Source organism: Manacus vitellinus, unplaced genomic scaffold, assembly GCF_001715985.3.
Source record: "Manacus vitellinus isolate BGI_N305 unplaced genomic scaffold, ASM171598v3 scaffold_13_pilon, whole genome shotgun sequence".
NCBI classification, from domain to species: Eukaryota; Metazoa; Chordata; class Aves; order Passeriformes; family Pipridae; genus Manacus; species Manacus vitellinus.
The window spans coordinates 3,828,024-3,853,733 of NW_021938999.1; the positions used below are offsets into that span (position 1 = coordinate 3,828,024).

At 39.7% G+C, this 25,710-nt stretch overlaps 1 protein-coding gene across 4 annotated transcripts in view; it reads left to right on the forward strand.

The window, feature by feature from the left end:
- PLXNB2 (plexin B2) overlaps nt 1–25,710 on the forward strand; it is a 262,983-nt gene that overhangs the window by 145,581 nt on the left and 91,692 nt on the right. The window contains exon 1 of one of the 4 annotated variants that reach the window (XM_008926588.2): nt 16,559–16,638. The exons of the other annotated variants lie outside the window; for them this stretch is intronic. The gene's annotated coding sequence lies outside the window, so the exon portion shown is untranslated. Of the gene's footprint in view, nt 1–16,558; nt 16,639–25,710 lie in introns of those variants that run through there. 4 annotated transcript variants of the gene reach the window in all.

The following is a 25,710-nucleotide window of genomic DNA, read 5'->3' on the forward strand; positions in this document are numbered from 1 at the left end:
TTGAAATGTATGTAGGCTTATAAGTTATAAAATCAAGTCCTTAAAACCTTCTGATGTGTATTGAACAAAATAATACAGGGTTTGAAGTAGTTTACTGGGACCAGTCACTCTAGTTGTTTCAGAGTCCTAAAAGTACATCTCAAATGACCTTGTTCACACCAGTGAAGAAAAATTTTTTGTCAGTTCCTTTCACATTTTCTCACCAACTTGATCTTCAACTTTTCTCCTGGGAAACTAGGGAAACTTGGGAAAGGTTATCTTCAGTTCCCATTTTTGTGAAATAAGCAGAATATTGGGGGTTGCTTGTTTGTAGTTTTTACGTGCCTGTTTAGGAGGAGAGCACCATTTGAGTATGGGTTGAACTCTAAAAAAATATCTGCCCAGTTAAAATGTCATTTCTTGTACGTATGTTAAAAGAAATAAAAGACATGAAGCAAAGCTACCTTTTAGGAAGCTGAGTAGTATAATATTGACAATAATGTGATTATCAGCTGATCTTGAAACTGGCAGAGGAATAAACACATCATGCTGCAAAGATGGATCCTAGCACTTTGTCCTTGATGTAAAAATAAATGTGATCTCCAGTATATGTTATTTTTCTGAGATTTTAACTTTGTGCATGTGTAGATTGAGCTCCAGAATGTAAACCTTCTTGATCTAGCTCTTGCAGCTATCTGACATTAAAATTAGAGATTTACCCTTCTATAAGTTCAATAATTTTCAAAAATTAATTGGCCTCATGTTGGCTGGAATTTTTGCAGTAATACAAAATTAACAAGTTTATGTGGACAGGAAAAAATACTTTTCCCTGTCTACTTTTAGTTTTATATCACAAAAGTGGCTATGGAGATATTCTCATACACAAAATCAGTAGAGCCAAAGAGAGGAAACAAAGCACCTGATGGGAACCGAGAGGAGCAGTGGCTTTATCTGCAGCCACTCACAAACTGGAGGTAGAGCCCTGAAACTGTGAAATCCAGCACCTCCTCTGACAATCATCCATTTTGATGTGGCACATCCAGAATTATTTATTTAAAATTTTTAAGTAAAAATTGAAAATTAATTTTGAAATTTGAGTTTGAATACATTATAATGGTTTGTTAGGATAGCTGGTAGGATTTTGGCTTTAGCTACCTATAAAGCCAGAAAGTGGAACAAACTTGCTCTTCCTCATTCTAACCCAATGAACTTCTGGACTGACCTTTCAAAAAGATGAAAGACAAAGCTAGGATGCTGGAAGAATCCAGTGAAATGTTGTTTTGCTGTGTTTCTTTTAACCTGATGAAGAGGAGAAAGGAAATGGAGAAAGTGAGGGGGTTTTCCCACTTAAAAAATAAGGAAAGGCTAGGAAACATGTAAAATGGACTGGAGGGGATGATAAACAGCCAATTGTGTTTGATTATAGTGATGATAAATCAAAATAATCTTGACGCAGTGACTGCAAGGAGTAGGAAGGGAGTGTGTACCTTAGGGAATCAGGAGCAGACACCATCAAGTAGAGCACAGGCAGGAAAGTGCACAGGATGAGGGGAAGAACACTCAGCCCTGATTAGATACCAAAATTAGGTTCTCACTGCACATCTTGTAATCTGCAATCCCAGGAACAAGTTCTTAATGTAGCGCTGAGTGTTTTGTTCACTGTTCTCAACAGTATTTCTTATGTAAAATGTGTGCACTGGCACCGTAAATAGCCTGGTTCAGACACCCTTGTGAAGGGTGAGGACCATGTCATGTCATGTGCTGTCACTAAGCTTTGCTGCCTGGTAGGCAGATTCCTTATGGAAGGTCTAAGGAGATGCTTTTTATATTTCTAGGATTATAAAATATTTTCTAAAAAACAGTGCCCATCTCAAAAATATCCACCTTAGTTTCAGGATCTAGTCAGCTATTGTAAAAATAATTGCTGTTTATAAGAATTTGGCTCCTCTATTGTGAATGCTATAAATAATTCTCAGCAGTGTTTGGACAACATGGTAAATAAGGCATAGAGCCACACTCGATAATGAGGAGAAAAATAAATATTGAGAAGTTAGTAGTTCATTAAGTTATGTCTATGCTGTGCATGAAAAGAGACAGGGGAACAGGGGAAAAAATCTCCCATGATAGAGACTATCATGAAGGATTCATAGTAGGAACTTTAATTCTAGATACAACAATCAATCAGTCTTTAGTCCTCAGAATCACCTCTAAGACACATCTGTAGATCCACAGGACTTAAGTCACCAAAACATTGGGTAGCATTTGTTCAGTATCTTTTGCATGCCTTGGGCAGCGAGCAAGAATGTGACATTGCAAAATGTCCCCGTAGAATTTCTGCTGCTGCTACTCTGAGACCCTAAAGGGCATTCAAAGGCAGTACACATGGTTTGCATCTGTTTTCCTGTATGTGCTTACTGGCATCTCTTCCAGTATCTGTGTCCCGTCTTTTTTCTTTCCCTTTGGTTCTGTCTTCCCTGTGTTGCCTGGCTAACATTAAGGAGAATACTGCAGCTCCAGAAGAGATGACATCTCTGCACTACCAGCTTGAGTAGCCTGTGACATCAGGTCAGGCTGTAACCAGCAGCAGTAGCAACCACAGGAAAGCCCTGCATAATGATCTCTGCAGGGTGTGCAGAGCAGCTTGTTTGGAGCCTTATTTATGTTGCTGTTTACTTATATGCTATCAAATACAATCTTTTATTTCCCTCTAATTTAAGTTTATGTTCACTGGGTCATGTAAAGGCCAAATGTCATGCCTTTGCTGCTATATCTTCACAATGAGAGTGCCCATGGTGAAAGTCTTGCCCTTGTCCTGCCCTTATTATCAAGTGCAGAGTGATTGCGAGAGAACTGGTTCCACAGACAAGCCTTGGCTCTCCATCTTCCTCTGGCAGAAGCCTACATGGGTGGCAATCTAACAAAAACATTGCACAGCTTTATATGTATTTCATATCACTAGCTGCAGAAGAGCTATAATAGAGTTTTGCCCATATGTTGGCACCTTTCCCTCTGTGGAGAAATGAGGCCACGTTTTATCAGTAGCTGCAGTACTTGAATACCTGCAGCATGTTATATACCTCTCATACTTCACTTTTAGACCTGCCTTGTAAAAAATACTTGTAGCTTAGTTATAAAAATGTGGTCTATTGGAGGGTGTGGATGTCCTTTTTCCCTAATTCAGTAACACTTGACCAAGGCTACAGGTTTGGTTACAAGACCCCCAGGAGAGAAGATTCTTGCAACAAAACTCAGATTTTTATTTAGAGGTATTCATTAATCTTTCTTGAAACACAGATCCATGAGTCAGTCTGTCTTTCTCAGGTTTCTCTGAAATTATCTCCTGGGCAATATGTAGAAAAACAAATGGTAGATTCTTTACCATTTTGGGAGAGGGATGGAGACAAATTTAACTTCAAAATACTAGCAATTTTAAATGCAAAATGATCCTTCCTTAATTAATACTTGGCAAAGCATTTTAAAGATCAAAGTGTCAATATTAGCTAATTCTCATGACACACCTGTCAGGAAAGTAAAAATTATATCCATTTATAGCCTAGGAAGCTGAAATACTGTCTAACATCAGCATTTTCACAGTTACTACCTAGTTAATTTACTGAAATAAGTAGTCTAATTCTCAAAGGTTCTTCATATTCTTAGTTGTCCAAAACTATACTTAGAACTCAAGAGTATTTACACTTTTGAAACCAAGTGCAAGTATTTTGGTATAGAAACATGAGTATTTGTGGCAGCTGAATATGAGGGATCCACACTTAAAAGACTTTTTCCAAACTTAAGCAGATCTGAAAAACCTAGAGCTGGAACCTATATGCTGTTAATTCCCAGGCTGGACTCAGACCCCTGCACTGCCCAGCTCTCCTAGCTTAAGGCAAAGAGTTGATTCTCAGGGGAGCTGCAAAAGGTAGGAAGTATAGATAAGTTTGGGAGCATCCAGTCTTCAGAGAGTTTTTCTTGCAGGAAGGTGTGTATAGAAGGAGTGTTTAGAGGGGAAGAGAGTGCTTGAAGTGGAAAGGAAAATGGTGTGTGATAGAAATTAATTTTTCTACCTCCTGCTGTTGCTTCCATTAGAGATGCAGGTTACCTTGTTATTTCTGTCATGGCTCTTTCTCCTTTTGTTACAGCATCAGCAGAGTGGTATAATTGGGCTGGAGGACAAATTTTTTGCTGCTCTATTGAGCAATGACTGAAAAGGAGAGGGGATTTTGAACAAGTGCTGTCTCCCCTTCAGTATGCGGTGCAACTTGTTTCCAAATGGTGTTTTAGTTGGAGTGGTGGTGGTTGTCAAGTGCCTTGCTTTGTCTGTGCAAACAGTTTTTGTAACCTGTTTGCTCTGTTCAGTGTGGCAATACCCAGCCCTGAATGCAGCACAAAACTTAAGGATGGCGTCACTCCATCCCGGCCTGTTCTCCCTCTCGCAGGAGCAGGTGGGAATGGACAAAACCCTAGCCAACGGCCGTCTATGAGTTGGCACTTAAAGGAGAGAAAAGGCTAGGCTACAAAAAGTGGTCTCAAGGGATTGAACAGCCTGGAGCAGGCGTGCATGGCTGAATTAGGAGTTGGAATTGTTTGGCTTTCAAATTCAGAGGACTTGTTTGCTGTCTTGGCCCTGCTCAAAGTGAATAAGCGCTGCTGCTAATAACAAAGCCCAACAGAAGAGGAGTGAAGGATTAAAAACAAAAAATTATGACTCACCCTCCCCTCTCCCTCCTCTCCCCAGTTTCAGTCCCTACTAAACCACTTTACCTCACCAAAGCCCTGGTGGCTTTTTGCTTATAAATAATCATGTGTTTGAAATGTTAAAATGTGTCGGCAGGAATTAAAAGGATATGCGATGCTACAGCATTAAAACAGTGCAGACTTCTGCAAGGGAATTGTGAAGGAAAATTAAAACATAGTTATTTTTGGCAAGAGCTGCTGCATTCTGGGGAGATCAAGAGAAAGCAAAAAGCAGTTTACCCAAGTCTAGCGAAACTGAGCAGGAAACCTGGGTGCAGTAAAGTAGGGCTTCACATCAATTCTTTGTCATACTAAAGCCAAATTTGAAGTTTTGGCGTTATCTCAATTTTGTGGGGATGCAAAGAGGAGTTTCAAAAAAAATTTCTGTTGAAGGTACTAGCCTAAGCTGTCATCCTGTAAAGGTTGATGAATGCAGCTGCTTGGTTATCACCCACATCGTAATAGCTTTCTTCCTTCTCCTAATCCACAGTGGGAGATAACACCTGTAACACTCTCATATCAACGTGTCAGGCCACGGTATTTTACAGAATAAGCAGATTGGGTTGTCCATTTGGGGTATTACTCTATACTCTCAAAGAAGTGAGAATATTGGCACCAAGTTTCTTATTGTGTCTGGCAACAAACATTGAGAATTGTCCCTGCTTAGAAAAGGAAATGCATTACAGACTTAGAGGGAACTGTTGCAAATCAGTTGTCAGCAGCATTGACTCTAGCATTGATTTTGCAGTTTGAATATCATTTTTAGTGTAATTCCCAAATGCCACATTAGCTTTGTCTCCATAAACCTTTGATTCCTGATCAAAATGAGCCCTTTCATGGAACTGCGGTTGTTGGAGTCAGTGAAATCAACTTTCTCACCCCACTTCGTAATTTTAGGCAAGTGAACAATACCAGTATGAACAATACCAGTGTGAACAGGCACAGATAAGGGCACTGTTCTGCTGTTTTTCTTGCTGATGATCTTGCTGCTGTTTGGTTCTCAGTACAGGGGAAGCCTCTGAATGCTATGCCTGTAGCAACTGTGCAATTACTAATAAACAAACAGTTTTAGGAGACCCCATTCATTTCAAGTCTAACTAATTTTTGAGACACACTCCAAGCCTCCAAAACCCAGGGAGCAGGGCTTTGAGGGGTTCTCTCCATATGAGGCCTTGGTGCTGCTGATCCCCTTGGGTTTGGTGCAGGGGTAGCCTGGCTGCACGTGTGTTATGGGTCTCTTCATAGCAAAGGACTTCTGCTCTGTGCTTGCTATGCAGCCTCTTGCTTTGTGATAGTAATGATGTTGTTCAAGCGGTGGTCTTAGGTGAACTGATCTGTCACTTTGCTAAATGGAAACTATTTGATTAATGCACTGTTTTGTATGAAATACACCACCTCCACTGCTCTTAACCTTTGCTGTTACTTTTGTGCTAGCAAACATGAAAAAATGCCCCATGCATTCAGGGTGTTACTTTTAATGGTAAATTTTTAATTTATGTGAATCTATATGAATCTATTTACTAAGCCCAGCTTGTGTTCTTGTTTTGTTTTTCTCCCTGCTATAACGCATTTAAATGTACTAGTTGAGAAAAATCTTCATAATAATCTTTAGCTCAATTGATGTTATATTTAATTAAAGAATTTAACAAAGATTAAAGTAACAATTAAATACTTCTCTGCTTAATAATTTTTAGGGCTAAATTCAAGGCAAACCTCAACCATATTTGATTCAATGCAGTGCAAAAGGCATTGTATTTAAAAATAGCCATTCCTCTGGACAGCTAGACGATTTTCTTGTGTACTGTTACTGCAACACTCAATTTGATCAAGCACAATGTCATGAAGTAATGTCAAGACATAAAAATTTCTAGATTTAGGTAATAAATTTCTCACTGTCAGTAACTAAACCAATGACCTTGTAAACAGAAGGCTTCCAGAGATATGTAAAATACAGTCTTGTTTATCCTTGCTGATTTTCCTTAATATTGCACTACTTTAATTTGTAACTAGTTAACTGAATCATATCAAGTTACAGTTGCTGGGAACTTACAAGTTTGTGAAACATTGCAACTCTTGTTTATACATAGATAGTGTTTTCTTTAAAATGTGTCTGGAAATTTCCGGGTGACTGAATGGACCTGCCATAGTTTTCAAGAAGCATGTTTTTTAGAGCTTGAGGTTTGGGTTGGGTTTTTTTGCTGTTTTGTTGTTGTTGTTTGGTTGGTTGGGGTTTGGGTGGGGTTTTTTGGTGTGGTTTTGTCTGTTTGTTTTTCTTTTTTTGGTTTTTTTTTTTGGTTTGTTGTTGTTGTTGTTGTTTTATCTTGAGGTTGCTGAATAACAGTTTTGACCTTAGCATTCTCTGCTTCAGTTTACATCCAAAAGTCTTCACCACATGCTACTGGCCATTTGACTCTTCAGGGTATTCAGAGAGGAAAAAGGGTCACAATACCATTTCCATTCTAACAAGCAGAAACATACAGTACATCTGGCATCAGGAGTGGTGGAGCAGATTCCTCAAGTCCTCCTGCACTTCTCACAGTCAGCATCTTTAGCAAACATGAGCTGTATCATTTTGTGCAGAAAACACCGGAAGAGTTTGGTCTTTGCTCTGCAGTGACATTGGTTGCCAGTGCCTCATCAGAAGTATCCAGGAACTGAATGACTGTAGAGAGCTCTTCCTGGTCACAAAGCCAAGGAGATGCTTTTCAAAGGCTGGGATGGTTCTAGGAAGGGAAGGTACATGTGGTCCATAGAGCTGATTCATTGCATTTCCAGGTTTTTCATACATTTAAGTGAACTCAAATCAGGCCATCCATCTATTTTTGAATTATTCAGTTGTTTGCCTTGAAAGATAAATTGGATAGCATTTGTTTATAGTGGTCCAATCTGCAGGATATTGATTTTATCTGGGGTGTAAATAATTGTTGTGCTACCCTGGGTTTGCTTTGCAGGAAGCGTATGCTTCCTTTTTGAGCTGCACCACGTGGGAACGTTCTACCTGTTTGCATGATTACAAATTTTGCCTAAAGGAGCATTATGAAAAGAAGTTATCTTTCCTAAGGGAGGTATATGTGAGCAAAGCCTTTACAGCTGGAGGACAAACTATGCTGAGAGAACTTGTTCTTTGAAAATATGTCTTTGAAGTATATATAGGACCAGAAGGAAAAGAACATGTAAATGATGTAGAAGGGAATGGAAACAGAAAAAAAAGCTAAATAAAGGAAAATGTTCCAAATACATCTATTTTACACAACTTGAGCAAAATTGAATGTGCTAACCTTATTGTAAGTAAATGTGGTACCCCGAAAATAGTACTCTTATACAAAAGCAGGTGTTTATTCTCATAAAAGAAGAATGAGCAGCGATAACATCTCCCAGCAAGTTGTCGTCTTTGGCAAGGTAACAGGCAGTGCTTCTTTCTCCAGTTGCAGGAAATCTGCTGAAGGTTTTTACTTAAATTGTGTCAGGACATGTTTATACAGTCGCTTTCATGGATACCAGTCCACGCTGGTCCAAGGTAGATTGGTTCTCCCATCTCCCCTGGCTGCTGGTTTCTGCCACTTCCATGGGTGCCATAAGTATGGCTGCAACCAAAACTCACACCTAAGCAAGAGCTGAAATCTAAGCTGACCAGGAGCTGAAAAATGAGTAGTTCCTGCTGGAGCAGCTCCAGGAGTGTCTTCTCATCACCTCTTGCGTGCCAATACCAGAACAAAACAGAGATTTACCTTTCAGAGCAAGGGACTACTGCACTTAGAGACAGCATAGATTCTTTCTAGTGATAAACCAGCTATCAACTGTTTTGCTCAGATGTTAGGCAAAGTATAACATTTACCCAAGATCTTCCTTTGAAATGAATGGCAGGACAACTTGAGGAGAGAGGGGCAAGCCTCTTACTGTCAGATTCAGTAGATAAAACTGAAACTGTGACCTTGTGGGACAGTAGAGGCAAAAGGAGGTTTCCTGAGTGGGTTGTTCGACTTATGATCTTCCTTATGCCTCTGTCAAGCAGCTGACAGAAGCCTTGCCTGTGACTCCAATTGCTGACTAGCAGGGGAGAGGAAAGGCAAGGGGTGACGAGGGGCACATCTGATGTTTCGCAACACATGATTTTGAGGCGAGCATCTCTGCAGTGATGCTTGTCTTGCTCTGCCAACTCCTTTACTGAAGTTGGACTACATTTGTCGGTTTGGCATTAATCTAATCCATCTAACGTTCTTGGGCAAGGTAAATATTTGACAGCCTCTGTGTGCTTAACTCATCTGCATGCTTTAAAGATTTGCCATATCCTTGTAAAATATTGTCATACAAGTAGTGGGTGGTATAGTGCATGCTGTTATAGTAAGTAAAGTAGAGCTTTTCAAGTAAATTCCCTAAGCGGATGCACATTACAGCATACAACTGTTTTGTGGAAGTGGTTGGAATTATATTAGGGTCTCAATTTTCCATTCACCAGCCCTGGTAAAGTCATAAGCATCTGTGAGATGGAAGTTAGTATAAATTGATCTCATAAGTGCAAATTTTATTAAAATTCTTGTCTGTCAGCGTGCGAACAATCTTGATGATTTTGTTCACAACAAGTTTGCTTTCATTATGGGTAAAATATGCAAAATTATACCTAAATAAAGAGTATGTTAAGCTGTTAAATGCTGGTTCCATGAGTAATCAGACATTTTCTGGCTTCTGCTTTAGTTTGAAGGCTGTCTGTCAATCTTCGTCTTTATTCACAGTAAATAAAACCACTTTCCTGAAGGGATCAAGGTACAAACATGTAAGAACCATAGTATTAAGCCTACTGCAATCAGTGATTTTGCAGGGATCCTGTTAAAGTTCAAGCTCTTTTCCTGCAATTGAGTAGAAATACCTGTGCACGGTAGAAATAAATCAGTCACTGTTAAAAGGGATCAAGAAAGCTTAAAATACAGGGAAGGTGCTCAAGGTGAATGTCAGCACCCTTTGGAAGAGGAGCTAAAGATAAAATGATAAACACCAAAGATTGTAGCCCTTCCTGCAGCCAACAGTTGTTGATTCTGTGCTAGTTTGAAAACCAGGGATGTTATAGCCTGGGAAAGCACAGAGAATTCACTCAATGAGTGGATAGCAAAGAGAAACTAACCAAGAGACCTGAGTGAGGAGAGACATGTATTGAATAAACACTTGTGCATCATACAAATGGATACTTGGGCAATTAACGCTGCACAACCCTTTTTATGCCCTTTGTCATTTGGATTGTGAGAATGTGAATATGCTGAAGAAACCAATTGCACAAATGTAACTGCCTTTTGTTGAGAGTGCAGTAAGAGAGTATAACTGCCATAAGGATCAACAGGTGATGTAAAGTAAGTGGTAAAAAATTAAATTGCTCAAATACTAAAGAAGTTTTTATTAATTCTTTTCATGGAATAGGGAAATGTAGCATTCTAAACAATAAATGTCAGATTCTGGTTATGTAGAGATCTGTTGCTGGTCTACAGTGCCACATTATTAAAGACATCTCTCTCTTTTTATCTGCTTTAGTTATCCCTTATCCTCTATCCTTACTGTACAAATCTGGATTTTTGCAGTACAGAGATTGGGGACTTACCCTGTGCCAAATAGTGATCCATGAACAGAGATGGGGTTAGAAATTCTTGGGTTTATTCCATAGACCACCTCGGTTTAGAGTTGGGACTATGAAAACTGTGCTTTTTTCCTATAGACCCCTCAGTTCTAAGAATAATTCTTTTCTGAAATCTTACCTATGAAAGTGTGTTTCTGTGCTCATTACACATAATTTCTCTGTTGCTTTTGCTTGAGTGTCATTTCTTTGTCCTGCTTTGGTTCCCTCTGAATTTTGAGCTGAGCTCTCAGGGGATAAGCGTGCTGGAGATCACCATGGCAACACCAAAAAGTGCACACTGCAGGCACCAGGCTTTGCTGCTGTTATTCCTGTGAGAGCTCTGATGATCTGTGGACTTGTGGACTTACTTAGGAGCTGCGAGAGGGAAGGAGTCAGCATCTGAGAGCTGGTTGTACCATGCCTATTATTAATGTTTCTTAGGTAAATTGAGGAACTCTGGATATTTTTTGCTCATGTACAGCACTAGCATCCAGCATTTTCATAGCCTGCTGCCAGTCCCTTGGTAGGCTGTAAAACCCTCTTTTTTTATTCCACACAATTCTCATATTAGTCTCTTACATGTTAGCTCTCCCCATTTTCAGTCAGGACTAATGTGGGAGCCATTGCAAAGACAAAGTTGTTATGCTGGTAAAAGCTTAAACACGGTTGATGATAAACATGTCATAAAGATTATAATGCAGAGTTTGGAAGAGGTGAGTGCTTATATTCCTACTATTCCCAAATCCTTTTTCAGGAGAGAAAGCAAACATTCAAGGAAGAGTTATTTTATAGATGAGTATTTCACGACAGTGCTTAGCACAGAGTGGGTTCTCTCTAGCCAAAGGAAATAACTGGGTAAAAGTGTATTGCCTTCCAAGACAAGACTGTAGGTTGTATTCTGACAGGGTAAGTGTGACATTGGAGTTTTGTTTTGTATTACTGAAATAAGAAGTACAGCATATCTGAGGATCTGGAGGTTTTCTTTGATGCGTTTTCTTTCTTTTTTTTTTAAAAAGTACTATGTCAGCCCAACCACCATAAGACTAGACCACCAGAAGGATGTGGGCCTGTAATGCTCAGAGCAGTGACTAATTTAAGTGTGATCAGCAGCTTTGAATAACGTGCCTCCACTTCCAGTTATTGGATGGGGAACACATAGCCCACAAGGGCAAAATTAATGAACAAGCAAGATATGGAGCAGGAATGCCCAAAACGGTTGGCAAGGACTGTTTAGGAGATAAATGTATTTGAAACTTTCCTTTCTAGGGATTTTCCCAGTCCTATTTGTGGATGCACAGAGGTCAATAACCATGTTAAATTGAGGGGAACTCAGATTCCTATTCTGAAAATGGATTACACATTTTGCATTCATCACTGGGGAAAATGCACAAGCTGATCCTGCACCAGAAGCCCAGATCACCCATGCAACTCAGTGACGTAGAAGTCAGGTTTCCCTCAATCTGTCCCTATAAATGTAGAAGTGTTTCTTTGGCAGCACTGGATCAAGGCATCTGGCAGCAAAACATCAAGGGTTGGGTGCAGATGCACTTAACACCCCGAACCAAGGTTTCCCAATTCCTAAAACAAATGTTCTCACTACAGAGCTACAGTGCAAACACCTCAGCATTATGCACGTGCTCGTGTCCTCCACTCCTGCCAGTCAAGGGCGTGTGTTTCATTTTGAATTCAAGTGGCTCTGACCTCTAAGTGCAGAGATCCCCACTGGTGTGTTCAAGTGCTTGAAATCTGGATAGAGTTTCTACTGGAGATAAGTATAATAAAGTTTAGTCTGAGCATGAGACTTGAGCATGAGAAAAAGAGCAGAGCCACTGAGTGCTGACAAGGTGAAAGTAGTTCAACTTCTGTGGAACCCAAATTTTTGGGGAATTTTGGAGGGGAAAAAAGAGGAGACTAATGATATACATAGTCAGAAGTTATGAGAATGGCATTCTGCTATGACAAATAAACCTTAGGAATGCTACTTTCATTTTTTGTCATTATAGGGCCAAGAATGACCTTTTTCAGCATGTAACTGCTAACATTAAATTGACCAATTTCTTTCTAAGGCAAATTAATTAAATAAACTCTGAAAGAAGAAGTCGTATTTAAGTGATGACACATATTTTAACCTATTTATAGAAAACAGAGGTGTTGAAACATTTCTGTAAATGCTGGCAAAGAGTCCAGCACTCTTTAAGACTGACTAAAGAGAAAGTTCATGAGTTATTTTAATTTCCAGTTCACCTAGTTAATATTTTAAAAACAGGACTGAAAAGCACATTTGTGCATTTTGGAAGAATCTCATGCCCAAGATTTAATCAAGATAAGACTTTTTTAAACTTAATGTTAAAACATTACTTATTGGTGGTGATGTGGTTCTAGGCAACCCCTGAACACCAAATGCAGTTGACAGGGTGCTGTAAGTCAAAAAGTGTTGTACATGAACCCTATTTTTAACCCTACGAGAAAAATGTGGAGGTTATTTGGGTCACCACTGTGCCAGAATGTCTAACGTAAACAGGATAAAACAACTGGGAGCTCATGGAATCTCAGCATGAACAAAGTTTTAAGAAGTGCTGACTTACTACTACAACTTCTAGCATCAGCATTAATTGAATCCAGTGTATTTGTCTTCCTTTACCATTCTCACTAAAATTAGATTGTTTACATTTTTTAGCAAGTTAATGGCACAGTTATTTACTGTTTAATTCTGCTAAGCAGAAAAAAAAGTTAGTAGAAAACCAGACTGCTCCTTTCATGTCTGAAACACAGTTCGTAGAATAATGGTGAGACTATTGATACTTTAAAGTTTCTCCTAGATGAGAAAGTGAGAGGTTTAACTCAAAGAAACTTCTGATTCCTTTTCTACGCTGAGATGTATAGCTCTCTTGACGTGTGCAATACTTGATTCTGCTAGTTTCTGAGGGCAAAAAGATGTTCAGAAACTTTCCCAGAAAACCATGTTTTCATGCTTACCAGGATTAATACCCAGTATTGCTTGTTACAAGTCCATTTGTTCCTAGAAATGTAAATACCTTATCCTTGAGGCTCTTGCACTAATTCATTATTTGAATGTGTCTTGACTTTGATGTGGAAAAGCAATTTCTACTGTGTATAAAATGTTATTTGGAAAAATACGTTTTACTACTTATATTGTGAAAGAATTCTTCAATTCAGCCCTATTTCCCTACATCAGCCCTGTTGTTTCTAATGATGCTTTCACCTAGCAAATCCAAGCCTTGAGGAGAATAATGCAGTAGATAACACTTTTAATCAGTATAGGAAATATGAAACAGCAGGGAATTAATTTCCAACTGTGCAACCAAGAAAAAAAAAAAACAGAAAAATGAAGGCTGGGGGTTTTCTTTATTTCTTTCTCCTTAGACTGGTCTTATGCATGGGGCTTTTATGGTGCCACACTTTTATACTTATCAATAGTTGTTTCCTAATTCTGCTCCATTTCTGCAGTAGTATAAAATGTTGAGTTCCACACAGGCAGTCAATTTTCAAGATCCAATGTGGACAACAGAAGTCAGTGTGCTTTTAGTAACCTGCTAAAAGGATAATTTTCCTCTTGTATCAATTGGATGGAATCTCAAATCTTAATCGTGGCTTAAAACACTGTCCATATTGAGGTGTGGCAATGGATGTGGAAAGACTGCTCCTTTGAACAGGAAGCTTCTCTCTAATTAGTCCCAACCATACGTGAGTGGGGGGAAAAGAAGTTTACCAAAATCATTTCAGAAGTCAGAACTGAATACTTTCTTGTGATAGCTGTTCCTTTGTACTGGGGTGTTATTAAATAATATGTAAATTGAATATGTGTTTGGGGAAGGTTTGCGCTGAGGGATGTTTCAGAAGGGACAAGGGATGTGGCATTTGCTTGTCAGTCATGAGCAAAGTGAGTTTGCCTCCACACCTTGGGTTGTGTCTGTCTGTGTTCTGGATTGCACTGGGACACCTGGGTCTTATCACGATATAAAAGTAGTGATTTTCTGAAGGCGCAAAGGCCAGGACTCAACTGAAACCAGAGCTGCAGGGAAGGCATGGCATGCGTGCAGCAGCTTCCAGCTTTTCTTTGCCTTTTTTTTTTCCACAGCATGGGGTACAAAAATTAAAAATCTTATATATTTGCATTCAGTGTACAAGGAGGAAGATTTTTAGAGGGAGTGGGGAAAGTTAAACCCTTGGGGGCAGCTGGGAGACTGAAAGCCTGGGGTCGTTGAATGTTTTTTTGAATGGCCAGGGGCAGGAAAGGCAGGTGGAGCATCTGCACTCTGGGTCAGGGAGGCTATTGGAAATGAGGAAGCATCATTCAAAATGCAGCTTACCTGGAGTTCTGTGTCTAGCTCAGGGGTCTCCAGTACAGACATGGACCTGTTAGAGCGGGTCCAGAGGAGGACCACAGAAATGGTCAGAGGACTGGAACACCTCTGCTGGAAAGATGGCTGATAGAGTTGGGATTGTTCAGCCTGAAGGAGAGAAGGCTCTGGGTAGACCTTATTTTACAGCAACCTTCCAGTATATAAAAGGGGGTTATAAGAAAGAGAGCTAAAGATGTTTTACCAAGGCCTGTAGTGACAGGACAAGGGGAAGCAATTTTAAAGTGAAAGAGGGTAACTTTAGATTGTACATATGAAAAAAAAAAATTTCTGAGAGTGGTGAGACTGGAACAGGTTGCCCAGAGAAGTTCTGGATGCTCCAGCCCTGGAAGTGTCCTAGGTCAGGTTGAATGGGGCTTTGAGCAGTGTGGTCTATTGGTAGATGTCCCTGCCCATGGCAGGGGGGCTGAACTAGGTGGTATTTGAAGGTCCCTTCCAACCCAGACCATTCTATGATTCTGTAAAGCTGGCATGCTGTCCAAAGAAAGAACATTAGAAAAGATTTTTAACATTGGCCGGTTTAGTATAAAAATTTCAATGCAATTAAGCAGGCTAAAAAAGGCTTTTGAAGAATGACTTGCCAGAGTAGGCTAAACTAATGCTCAGACCTCTTTCAGACATGCCAGGAACAAAAAGCTCAGTGTAGGGCCAACTGGTGGCTGAGATTTGAAAGGACACTCAGATAGGATGAGGCCCTTACAAACATTTCATTCATTCTTGCTCCATCCTGTTCCCTCTGAAAGAAGTCAGGGATTTTTCACGGTGAAGTCCTTTGGGTGGGTGGGATGGGGGAGCACTGGCACAGGCTCACTTGGGAACCTCAGTGGGAAATGACCATGTGATAGATCTCATATTTATATGGAAAAAAAGATTAGTTTAAATACACAAAAAGAAATGTCTGTAACTGTCCAGCTTCACACAGAAGAGACAAGACCTTTTTCTTCCCTCTGCTGTTACTGGGCCCTGTCATCAAGGCTTTACCATGCAGGAAAATAGTTTTTCTAGTAATTGTAATGGAACAATTAAGAAGTGACTTATTTCTAAGTTATTGCACTATTATTCACTGTCCTCTTTCTTCCCAATCTATCTTCCATTAAAAACAGGAAGCCCTGGCAAATAAGTTAGAGATAGTGAAAAACCATTGAAATCCTTCTATAAGAAATGGGATTTGACAATTCCCCAGAATTAAAAAAAACAACAACAAAAAAAAAAAGATGTGAAAGTAGCACAGTCCTGATTCTTATTCTTCATTCAAATAAAAAGGATCCAACTAAGATATAGATAAATAGGGCTAGAAAGGAGCAGGTTAGAAAGCTGTTTATTTCCAGACATCTTTTTGAAAGAAGCAGTCTTGCCCAAGACCTCACAACTGTCACCCACTGTGGTATGAAGGGAATGCCATGCACTTGGATGTTTCTTAGCTAGATGTAGTAAAGTCCAAAGCTCTTGAAAGCTTCCAGTCATTAAATTTGCTAAAAAACATAAAGTTTTTTTTTGAAGAATGGTACTCCTGCTTCACTGAGCTGGCCAGCATCCAGTCCTTATAATTATCTTCTGCCTATCTAAATAGTTCTGTTTATTTAATTAGACAAGGTCATATGTCAAAAGATGTTTTTGGGTAGGGTTGGTGATGATAGGACAGTAAGTACTATGTCACCCAAATCATTAAGCACAGACCATAGTGATTTTGTGCAAATCACTGAAGCTTGCAAAGGACTTCATAAATCAAATAACATTTCCAGTAAGTTTAAATAAAGCATTATTAATAAAAGTGCTGATCCCTGTCAGGCTACCTACATCACTGTGGGAATTTTATATGAATATTTTTATAGTACTCCAGAATGCATGAAAGAGAGTGCCCTGGCTTGAACTAGAAATTAAGTTTCTCCATATGCATCTACAACAGGTTGATGGCCATCCCATACTGATGCAGTGATGGAGCAGGTAAGGAACATTGATTCTTCTAGACAAAGGTGATTACCTCTCCCAAGTAGATTTTATTTTCCTGTCCTGCTTTTACTTAAAGGCTAATACAAACCTTAATGAAATATTACATTGGTGTCATCTGTAAGATACCCAGTGCGCTTCCTCAAGCTCTATGAGCTGTGCTTGCTGTGTGACAGGGACCAGGACTGCAGATGTTGCATTGAGACCTTGGTGTTTCTGGTGCCTGGTAGGGTGAAATCAACCATCTAGCAAAGTATGGTAGATTGCTTTGTCAGTGGTTCTTGGACTTCCTAGACTGAAAGGAAATGAAAAAGACATTACAAGGTAAGGAACCTTTTCAAATAAGCAAACAGCAGTCCTGCTGATCAGAGCTGGTTTTGAGAGGGTAGATGTTTGTTTAATGACGTAATGGAGCCTGGTGGGTTTTTTTCTAGATGTACTCAGATGCATCTCAGTGGCATCTGAAATCAGTAGTGTAGCTGTCTTGTTGATTTTTTTTCTTTTGTCTATGGAGGTAGGGGTCCGTCCCCCTCCCCTAGCTCTTCCTTTGTCAGCGAGTATGCTGTACATACTGGTGAGGCTGAGAACAGTGAGCTTCCTTTGCTGTTTGAATTACAACCTCCTCAGTCTGAATACTTGCAGACCTTCAATATTAAACCCCTGCCTCTCTTGCTGAAGGCACTGTGAAGTGCAAGTAGGGACAGTGTAAATCCTTTGCCAGAAAATGAGAGGGATTTCGTTAATGTCTAGAGTATTTGAATCCCACCAGTGTTACTATCTTCAACATCAGGGATCAATTTTTTCAGTGTGATGCTAAAAAGTAACAAAAGCACCCAACACATGCAATTCTAATCCCCATTCCACTTTGTAGGCAGTTTCCCTATAACTCTGTCTTCTGGATGGTTGTACTAGGGGGAGAGATGTCCCAGAGGTTGGCCAGCTTCTGAAGAGAGAAAAAAAAATTATACTCACCATGTTCTCATTTCATTCTTTTCTGTAAATCTTTGTGCACTGTTAATGCTTTTACTTTTCAAAGGCTTGTCTGAATTTCCAAGTTAGTTTAATGTTACTGAATGACTATATCAATTTAGCTGAATACTCTTGTTTGACATAAGCCTAACTCTGTCTAAATAAATATTTATATTCAGTCTAAACAAATCTAAATGTTAAATATTGGCTTTAAAGTATTTAAGTGCCTTATTTCAAAACCTTATTTAAAAACCAAATGAGTCAAATAAGTATATGTAAAATTGAAACTTCAGTAAGCATGCTCATCTAACTGTGTACTTTTACAGACTGCTACATATCAGATCATGGGATAAACAGTGCAAATCTATGAATGTTGGAGCAAAAAATGTGTTGTCTTTTTTTCTCAAAAGGTAATTCAGTGCTTTCTCTAAAGTCAGTGGGTGAGACTATATGAGAATTTCTTGCTGTTTTGGTGACAGAGGGTGCTTTCCAACATCAAGTTAGCAGGGAGAGTAGGGTGGCTGACCATATACTGGGCAATGTGTACTAATTTGGACAACAGTTTTCCTGCTGCACAACCATAGTTCTTTCTGGAATGCATGGAAATAGTGCTCTTGCACATCATTTTTAATGGCCATGTAGGGTTAGACCTGAAGCCAAGAGGCGACTGTTATAAACCCTTTCGGTGATGGAGACCAAAACAAGAGGCAGAGTCCTGGCTCCATCTTCCTCCCTGTAAGGTAGCAGAGCTGGAAGTGGTGATGGACTTTGGGCCTTCCCCTAGTTGCTGTGAGCAGGGACAAGCCAAAGGGGAGTGATTGTCCTTTATAGGCACTCCAGTTTGAAAGCTAAGTGGAAAGACATATTTTTTGTCTGAAATGCTTGTGATTTTTCTGCCTGAAGATGTTTACCCCAAACTTTAAGGAAAGTGTAGTACTACGGCTGATTTAAGCAACGTACCAGAATTCTCTGGGTGCTTGTTTTGTTTTTTTTAAATCTTGCCATGAGATAAGTTCTCATTTTATGTAATGTTTTTCACCCCCAGGTCTTACATAGTTTGCAAAGGAATAAAAACACTGGTACTGCTACCAGGAGACTTTGAGGCTTGTACTGTCTTTGAGGCTTCAAGCCTCAAGACATCAAGGCTTCAACTTGCTCAGCTTCATAGTGCAGTAGCCTCCTTGCTCAAGTCTCTTGTCGAGCATGGTTTCACCTTTTGGCACCAAGCTTTTTCTGTGCAATCTTTCTTTGAATCAATAATAGATCATTTGCCAGTCATGTTAACTGTATCAAGTTGCAGTGTACTCAGCATGAATGAACTCTAGTTTTTTACAGATGCTGATACAGAACCAGTCGAGACAAAGCCTTGGTGGTTACTATTGACTTCTCAGAGCAAGCAAACATGGATTTCAGAGATAATCAAAGAATTATCTTCATAATCTCAGATATCCTTACATTTCAGTACTTTAGTAACTCATTTCTGAATCTCTCAGTCAGTTACAGCTCATGCCTGCCCTTCTCCCGTCAAACAAATGGAGAATAGTAGAGTATGAGTTTCCTACTGGCTTTTCTTTATGTCATCATTCAAGTACTACAGGAAGCTTGTGAGAGAAATCTGTGCTCAGATACCAATGTGCAACTTTTGTTGTTTCCTGTGGATGTTGCATAGTTATTTGATGGTAGTTTGTATCAAAAAATGACCTGCAAAGCATCATAGGGCATACAATTCATTTATGCCTTGGAGTGAAGATTCCTCTGATGTGACTCTACAGGTGCTGTACAGATACAGCAAAAACTTGATGGAAATTCGTCTCTTGTTGAAGACTCAGTCATACTGCAATTTCCAGGTGTTGAAATGGGATTTCTGTCCTCTTGGACTGGTTTCTAGCTTTGTTTGGAAGGGCAAAGTATTCAACAGGCAAGTTTCCTGTGCTTCAAAGCTTTCCTGTGCCCAGCAGGTTCTAGCCTTGCATGTTTCACGAGCCTCCATGGTTATCCTACTGTCATGAGCTTGATGGTAGGCTTATTTAAAGCTTGAAGTTACAATGTTTCTAATGTCTATCATAAATGCACAAAATATTAGCTTTTGAATGTCTTTAGAAATTAACATTGAGAAGACCACGCCAAGGGGTAGGAATTTATTCTTGTGCTAGCACTCTGTCACAGCTACAGATTGCTGGTATATCACATCCAGGGCATGCAGCATGAACGGGCAAATATCTCTGCTGCACTGTGACTGATAATACTTTACATTACACATTTTCATTAATTGGATGCTATTACTACCTGATCCATAGGTCATTGCTGCTAGTTAAGTAAGGGCCAGGAAGGTACTTCATACTTTACAAGACACAGATGAAGACAGATGTCCACTCGGGAAATTAAAATATACCGGTTTGAGGGTTTTATATAAGACCAGATCAACTATAAAAACCTGATATCTAGACAGATCCTAATAAACCTGATGAAAATTAGAGAAATTAGATCAGCTTAAAGCTAATAAAATGTGATAGAAATGTTCTAAGTTGTCTGCAAAAATGCTTTCAGGCAGAAAGATTAGCATGAAGTATATTTTCACAAGGATTAGGGAGAATATTTTACAGGGTAAACTAACCCGTAAAATCATTCCTTTTTACTTGAGTCCATAGACGGACTTCTCTCATGAAATACACAGCCTGAACAAAAACTTGCAGTTTTCAGCTATTGCAATAATAGTTTGTTCTTTCCTTATACACCGTACATAAATTTAGAAGTACTCCTGGAACAGTGGAGCTAGGCATTCTGTTACTTGGAAATAAGACTATCCAAATAAATGCTTCAGAACATATTTATTAAACACTGGAATTCTGACTGTCCTTCAGTTGTTTGTGGGGGAATGCAGGTTCTGTTTTCAATGACATTACACTTGGAAGCATATTTTCTATTATCCCTACACATCAGTGCAATAAATTTTATGTCTTAATATACCCATATAAATTTTCAGCTTATTTGCTTTTAAACAGTTAAAAGTGTTTATATATGGTGATCGTGTTTGAAGACTTTCCTAGATATATATTCTCCTATAGAAAGTGTAGGCTGTGTTTGAATTTATCTACTGTACAAAATTTCTAAATACAGGGACCAGCTACTGTAAATTCAGATTTTAAATATAGATATACTGAAGTATCTCATGTACAAAGCAAACATTGTAAAATATACTTGCTTAGACCTTTTAACCACATCACTGGGTGCCATAAAGGAAACATTTAGCCTAAGAGCTCAGAAGATGCATATTGGAAGATGCATATTGAAAGCTGCCCAGCAGAAGTCTTTGGAGGCTGCCTGAAGATTTAGACCTGTGGGATGAAACTGGTCATGCAAGGAGGAGGATTTACACTACTCTCTGTTCTCCTTCTATAGTGTAGCTGGCCCTTATTGGCTCTGCTAACTTGTATATCTAAATGTGCTTACCAGTGAGAAGAAAAATGTTCCCACCAGCTGCCAAGCAACCTTGCAGTGACCTCTCCACCCTGGTACAAACACACGGAAGAAGCTCATCTTGTTACAACCAGAATAACACTGTGCTCTACAGCAGCAGTTTTGGTGGAGACCTATTTTCTGTTTGTTAGCGTTGGCTGTTTTGCAGGGCATACTTTTGCGTTTATTAAAACATCAGAACACAATGAGGTCAGGAAGTGGGATCACCATAGCCTGGACTGTGTGTGAGGCAAGTGCTGTACCCAACTTGTCTTGCAATTCCTCTGGTAAGAAAGTAGTAACAGTTTGAATGGCTTTACTCGTGGGTTTGAATCTTTTGTCACGTGTTTTTTCCTAGGGATACCTTGGCAGCACCTGTTTAAGCAATAGGTTAAAGATGCATTGTGCTGCCAGATGTGTGAGAAATGCCATTCCTTTATTTGGAGATGGTTAGCCCAGCTCATCAGTCAAGGGCAGAGGGTTTAGAGTTACCAGTTCTTGGGAAGAGTCAACTCTGATTGTTAGGAAACCAAAACCAGATGTTCTATTTACAGCACAAACGATGCTGTTGTTTTTTGGTTTTTTTTAAAGATAGGTTTCTGAGTCTTGCAGTTGTTCTAAGTTAACATACTATTTGAGAATGGTTTGATCACAATATTGACAAGCAGATAAATAAGTCCCCCAACCAGTGGCTTGTCATTGGTAGGAGTATGCTCTACTGGGGGGTCTGCTTTCTGTTGCTATTTATTTCCATGCATCTCAAATTTCATCCTCTGATCTTTAGGAACATGACTTGGTTCTTGAAAGCCTTTAAGAATACAGGAGAAAATTGTAAAGCTGTGACCAGTAATTACAGGGACAAATTCTGGGACTTAGACCTATGTTTTTTTGAGGGCAGAGAGGAAAGAATCATGCATGTATGTACACTTACTGGACAGCAGCATTTCCAAGTAAAAATTGCACTCTGCAGGGGTGGGGAGGCCTGTTCGGTGCTTAAAGGAGACTCTAAAGAAAAATGGAGAGAGACTTTTTACCAGAACCTGTTGTGACAGAAGGGGCAATGTTTTTAAACTGAAAGAGGATAGGTTTAGATTGGGCATAAGAATGAAGAGCGGTGAGACACTGGAATAGGTTGCCCAGAGAAGTTGTGGATGCCTCATCTGTGGAAGTGTTCAAGGACAGGTTGAATGGGACTTTGAGCAACCTGCTCTAGTGGAAGTTGTCCAGGGGTGTCAGAACAAGATGATCTTTGAGGTTCCTTCCAACCCAGGATATTCTATGATTCTATGAGCAGCCTGGTCTATTGGAAGGTGTCCTGACCACGGCAAGGGAGTTGAACTAGATGATCTTTAAGATCCCTTCTGTCTCAAACCATTCCATGATTCTTTGTAAGTTTACACATCACCTAAATCCTCCTAGACCCCTCAAAACAGGCCATGAACAGCTCCTGGCCCAGGTGACAAGTTCAACTGGAGAAGGTTCTGAGCCCACCTGTCACAATTGACTGATTTTATTAATTATTGTCATGCGTGTGTTAGAACTGCTCTGAGGAGATTGTAGTGTTTGTGTTCAGCATGAATGCTTGAATGAGGGCTTGCAACTTTAAAGGAAGGACCTCTGTTTTGGAGGGATTAGGCAGCGATTGGTGTGAAATATCCAGCAATAGATTTTCATCACTCATTGTATCATGCTCCTTTTTTAAAATAAAGTGTTCCTGTGTTGGCCAGTTCTGAAATGAGGAAAACATATTTTATGCATCCATAGAAAGATGATTTTACAGTGCTTTTGCTGACAGGCCCTTACATAGACAGGCACAGGTAGGTGCTCCTGTCAGGTTTGTGCAAATCACTGATTAACTGGTCATATAAATTTGGAGTGAAATACAATGAATAGAAGTGCACACAGAGTCTGTCAGACAATTTGGATCAGAGCAAGCCAACACTGTTCTGTTAGAGCCAGGGACACTCTTAGTTCAGATGAGCATCATGCATTCATTAAAACAAAACAGAAACCACCAGGAAAAGCTAAACACAAGTCAAAATGCTGCAATTCTTTTTTTTGCCAGCAGCAACCAAAAGCTACAATACATAAATGAATAAGTGCAATCAAATGCAACTTGGTAACATACAGTCTGTTCTCTATTTGTTTGCATCTCCGTCCTTAACCCTTTATAGTGTGTTTTAGCACGTTCAATTTCCTGCAAGCACTCTTTCTTGTGGATTCTATTTCACTCATGTTCCCTTAAAAATGCCTTACCAAATATTTACCATGTGCCCTTTCTTGCTATGCTTCTCTTCTGCTTCTCCAAGCTGTTTCTGTCCTGTTGTCATGTATATCCCCGTCTTCTCCCACCTCCATTTCCCAGCTGCAGGAGTTATCTGTCTATGAGCAGAAACAGTCCCCCCAGTTTGTTGTTTCTTCTGGGCTACTTCACCTGCACCATATACCACTATCTCTTCTTGGCTTCCTGAGGCAGAACACCAATTCACCCAGCACCATCTCTTCTGCACATACGTTCCCTCCTCCTCCCCAAACTGGAGTGAAAATTGAGTGTGTAGTATCAGCAGGTGCCGTAAAGTTAAGCATGTTTTCCTTGTTTCTGAAAAAGTGGGAGGAAACAAAAAAGAAGGAAAAAGCAGACAAGAAACAAAAGAGGTGCTCACAGGTAAGGTTTGAAAAGAGATAGGATGTCAGTGAGGTAGTGAATATGTCTGAGCTCCCCGTTGAAGTTTGAAAATCACCCAAGGTTCCTGTTCCTTTTTTTCCTCCCACCTCCTGCTTTGTCATCAGAGACTTTCCTCAAGAATATTCAAGCTGTTGTAGCAGCAGCTGTAGGAGAGGAAAACTTGGAAGCTGTGCCTAAGAAAAGAAAAAGGGGTGGGGGTGGGGAGAAGCTGTAAGAAGATGAGAAAAGATGTGAAAGGCAAGAAAAATAAAAGAGCTTTTTAAAAACTGTCATGAACATTAATTTGAAGGGCAGAGACAAAAAAACTTCACTTTAATCTCAGAGCAATCAAAATGAGCAAAACCATCATGGACATACAAATGGTCCAAATGAAAGTTTAAAGAATTCCAAGAAAGACAAACCAGACAAACCCCAGTGATTTATCTTCAGTAGCAGAAGCCAGAAAAATTCTCTGTTTCTCATCTATGTGTTTCTTGGCTCCAAACAATCAATAAACTTTCCATTTCAAGAATTTTCCCCATCCTCCTCTGCCTCTCTCTTTGTGGCTTGCATTATCAGCTGCCTAAGTACAATATATATTGTAGTACTCCATTGAGTGCATTTGACAGCTTCCCATTTTCATACAGCTTCTGTCCCACCTCTCAGAAGTCTTGGATAAATCTCTGGCACAGACAGAGAAATACATGAAAATTAAGAATGCAGGAATCTGTTAAACCCATATACCAAAACAAAATCAGGAGAAACAGAAGAATAAGAAGACAGTATAATCATAAGACAGGGAATCACACAGCAACCACTAAGTGAGAGGTAGAATTGGAAGGAAAGGATTTTGTTGCATAAGACTTTATTAATTACTTGCCATATTTGCATTTCATTGATTTATAGGTTAAAATTGATTTAACCCACAGATTTATGGGCTAAATTTCATACAGCTTTATCACTGCAGTTTATACATGATTCTTTTATTAAGTTCTGTAACATTATAATATAACAGGAAGACAAAAATGTTGGCTCTTCCTTGTGCCAAAATTCCATTCAGCTTTAAAAGTCTGTGTGCTGTCCTACATGGTCGTACCACAGCAAGGAAATCCCTGGCTGTTTCCAGTTCTCTATTCGCTGTGCTCAAGTCAGCAAGGGGTACATACATGTTCAAGCTGCTGACACAGTGGGGCTGGAGCTGCTGCAAAAGGCTGCGGCTGCACTGGACATCCAGTGTGTGGATTGGTGCTCCTGCTTTGAGGAGGAGAGTGAGACAGATTGCCTGCCTGTGACCTCCCAAGGCCTTTTTTTGCAGTTTGTAGGGAAAGTAAATCTTCACATGAGCTGAAAGTGTCCTTTTGATTTGAATATTTTTTGTACTTGTGATAAATGGTTAATTACAAGGAAGAAATGGTTCTGGCAAGGAAGGAACTGGAATACTTTGTGTTTGTTTCTACATGGTCACGCTCAGATTCCCCCATACTGGAAGAAAATTCGCCTCCTTTCTTGCTTCTTCCAGGGGAAGTCTGAAACCAGTCCTTGAAGATGACCTTAGCACTGAAAACAAGCAATTCGTTGTTGTAGCATGGAGCTGGTGACACAGAGTCTCCTTTTACTATCAGTATAAATGCATTTTTTTCCTTGTGCTGTAATACCCTTATTAGTGCAAGGAAAGCCAATGAATTAAAGCTATCCTAACTCCCTGGGATTTTTCTTCCCATGCTCCAGACTCTCATTTTCTGCAGATCTCTCAGCTAAAAGAAAATAATTTTTTTTCCTGGATTGCGAAAGGCATAAAATAACCCATGGCTTGCATGGAGCTGGTCGGTGTGCATGGGCTATCCCTGCTTTCTGCCAGGCTTCTATGGCCACCTTGTACAGCAGTTGCTGCAGGGAGTCATCCCCCTTCAAAACTCAGACAGCTGTGGCAGGTGTTTACACTTGGGGCCAAATTATATTTGGCCATTTGCAGGATCAGG